The following is a 3,715-nucleotide window of genomic DNA, read 5'->3' on the forward strand; positions in this document are numbered from 1 at the left end:
GTGGGAGCCAGGGCCGGGCTGGGGGTTTGAGGACACTGACAAGAGACCAGCTGGAGAGGGGGGCAGGGGCTGACCATGCAGGAATTGGAATCTTTCAGTAAAGACCAGACCAAATGATTCCTCAGGGTCCTTGTTACCCCAGGTTTAATGGCACCTGAAAGGAGCTGTCATAAAAGGCTGGGGAGTCTGTTTCTACCCCCCCATCTCATTTAAGAAGGGGGGCTCAGGCCATCATGGAACAGATGACCTGGAAGATGTTCCTTGGTCCAGTTTCTGCAAACTGCCCCGCAGCATTTTTAGAAAATGTTCCCTTTTAGATTCGATTTGTCTTAGCCAAATTGACCAGGAAAAATAAGTGCCTACAAATAGCGATCACTGGCAAACAAGGAGAGTTATTATCTTAAATTGAGCCTGGTTTCTAAGAAAAAAAAAAACAACAGCACTAAATGCTACTGGGCCACCCCCCACAAGCCCCAATCCCCAGTGCATACGTGAGGACGATGGCTCCACCACCCTCCCTGTAAGTACCAGGCTCAATGCTGGGCTCTGTACAAAGGGAAGGAAACAGACAGAGGAAGGAAGGCAAGAGATTAGAGAAGCTGACAGATGTAAATAGCCTCAGAGGGGCCACACTGTCCTGGCATTTCTCCCCCGGGAGCCTTTTGTACCAAGGAATCTGGTTGCCTGAATGAAAAATGATATCATTTATTTCTTTAGTCAGAGCTGAGCTGTTTTCTTCAGACATAGAAATAACTTAACATCACAACACCAAATTGTTGGCCAAATGACAGAGATATCTGTAATGTGGGCACTTAATAATGTCCAGGGTAAACAACCATGGACTTGGTTTCTTGGGAAGGGCCCTGTTCCCCGCTATGGTTGCAAAGCTACAGAGGGACTTGAATGAAATAAATGCTTTGGAAAAGTTGTCCAAAGCTTTTGCCTGCTGCTGAACTGGGAGGAAGCTGGGCTTTTCATTCCTGCTGCTCAAATCATGCTCCAGCAGCCAAACATCCATTAATTCAACAAATATTTATGGAGCCCAGATTCTGGCCAAGCCCTGTGCAAAAGCACTGGGGCTACAATTGTGCAAAGGCTGGGGTCCTGTCCTCAATAGCCTCGTAGTCCAGAGAGGAGACAGCCAAGTTCAGCCTGTGTGGCAATCTTGTAATACAGCGTGGATGTGGTGTGGTCAGCTCTGTGGAGGAGGCAGTCTCCTCAAAAGGAGACTTGAAGGGGAATTTCCAGGCCAGAGGAGTTGGAGGATGGGATCCTAGGCAGACTAAGGAGAATGTGCAAAAGCAGAGGCTTGAAACCCCCTGGGCGATTTAGAAATTAAGAGAAATACGATATTGCAGAGAACAAAGTGCTAAGGAAGTCAGCAGTCAAATGCGTGGCTGGACAGGTAGGCAGATATCAGATCATGTACTCATAAGCTAAGGAGTTTAGAGTTGACCTTTTAGGTAATAAATTCCATGGAGGAATTTGAGCAGGGAAATGGTATGATTAGATTTTTGTATTAGAACACTCACTCCTCTCTGTCTTGAGGAAACTCTAGCATATGTCACATCAGGAGACAAATTCAGGCATCTTCCTTAGTGCATTGGTTTTGATAGTGAAAACACTGGAAACAAACTAAATCAGTAGAAAAATAGATAAGCAGGATGGGCGCGGTGGCTCATGCCTGTAATCTCAGCACTTTGGGAGGCCGAGGCAGGCAGATCACCTGAGGCCAGGAGTTCGAGACCAGCCTGGCCAACATGGTGAAACCCCGTTTCTACTAAAAATACAAAAAATTAACTGGGCATGGTGGCGTACGCCTGTAGTTCCAGCTACTCGGGGAGGCTGAGGCAGAAGAATTGCTTGAACTTGGGAGACAGAAGTGGCAGTGAGCCGATATCGTGCCATTGCATTCCAGCCTGGGTGACAGAGCGAGACTGTCTCAAAAAAAAAAAAAAAAAAAGAAAAGAAAAATAGATAAGCAAATAGTGGTATAGTCATAAAATATAATACCATTCAAGATTTTAAAATAATCCAACATGGCTAGATCTTAAAAGCATAATTTTGAGTAAAAAAAAAAAAAGGTGAGTTTCAGAATATGTATGATATGATAAAATGCATGTGAAATTTAAAAACATGTTTGTATATTGATTATAAGTAATATATGTAGGACTGTATAGAAACATGGATTGTTGCCTTTGGAGCTCAGGAGTTCAAGACCAGCCTGGGAAACATAGTGAGCCCTCGCCTCTAATAAAAATAAAAAAAATTAGCTAGGTGTAGTGGTGCACACCTGTAGTCTCAGCTTCTTGGGAGGCTGAGGTGGGAGGATCACTTGAGCCCAGGAGATAGAGGCTGCAGTGAGCTATGATTGTGCCATGGCGCTGCAGTCTGGGCAACAGAGTAAAACCCTGTGTAAAATGTAAAGAAGTACTGTAGATGGAGCTAAAATGCTAACATATTCAATTTCCTATGTTTAAAATATTTTTTGAACTTTGCTTTTTTAAAAAACAGAGAAAGCAAAGTCCATCTGGCAGTGGCATAGCAGATGGAAGGGAGGGGATTGGGGAATGGGACCCCAAGTCAGTCTCTGTCTCCACACAGCTCCTCCTGGGTGGAGGACAGCTGGAGGCCAATCTTGGGGGACCTGGGGGTAATGCATACAGAAAACACCTCATCTTCTTGGGCTGCTTTTGGCCTCTGGGCAGAGTGGAGGTGTGGTCCTGGCATCTTCTTTGGTGTCCCTGGAAGATATGGGGCTCTGTTTTGATTGGAACTGGCCACCATTCTGACCTGGGATGTCAGCACCATTTTTGGACACCTGCCAACCAAGGGGCAGAAACAGGAGGATTTTAGAATACCTGGGAAAGCTTGACATTGTATATTCAGAGTAAAGATGGTGTGAATGTGTGTGTGTGTGCACATGCAAGCGAATGTGCACATCCAGAAGCACAGTGAAAGCAAGTCTTCCCCAAGGGGGTTTGCAGTGGATGCTGTGATGAATATATTCACCGATGAGGATGCTCTTACAGTTCAGACAAGTAATAATGAATCATGAATCTTTCCAGAAAGAATTCATTTCTAGACTCCTTCTTACCCTTCAGATCTCCATCACTTGACCTAGAGTCTCAGCTGAGTAGCATAAACCTGTATCCATCCACATATATTTATATATCTGGCTTAGAGCCACAGCAGGTCAGAATTCACAGCAGGAAAGTGCTTGCACTTTCCCAGGCCAAGATAATCCTTTGCCTCCAGCCCAGCCTGGATCTTATAGGTATCCATTAATGAAAACTTCAGGCATTTCTGCAACTAAATATGAATTGTATCACATCTGCATGTTCTAGAAGGAGTTCAAGGGCATCAATATTCCTACTGTAATACATCTGCCCAGTGCTAGCAGCATTACTTAAGCAAACCTATCAAGATCCTAAAGAATAAAGATGTGGCCGGGCGTGGTGGCTCACACCTGTAATCCCAGCACTTTGGGAGGCCAAGGTGGGGGAATCACGAGGTTAGGAGACTGAGACCATCCTGGCTAACACAGTGAAACCCTGTCTCTACTAAAAATACAAAAACAAATTAGCCGGGTGTGGTGGCACATGCCTATAATCCCAGCTACTCAGGAGGTTGAGGCAGGAGAGTCACTTGAAGCCAGGAGACAGAGGTTGCAGTGAGCCGAGATTGCGCCACTGCACTCCAGCCTGGGCGACAG

Source organism: Piliocolobus tephrosceles, chromosome 16, assembly GCF_002776525.5.
Source record: "Piliocolobus tephrosceles isolate RC106 chromosome 16, ASM277652v3, whole genome shotgun sequence".
NCBI lineage: Eukaryota > Metazoa > Chordata > Mammalia > Primates > Cercopithecidae > Piliocolobus > Piliocolobus tephrosceles.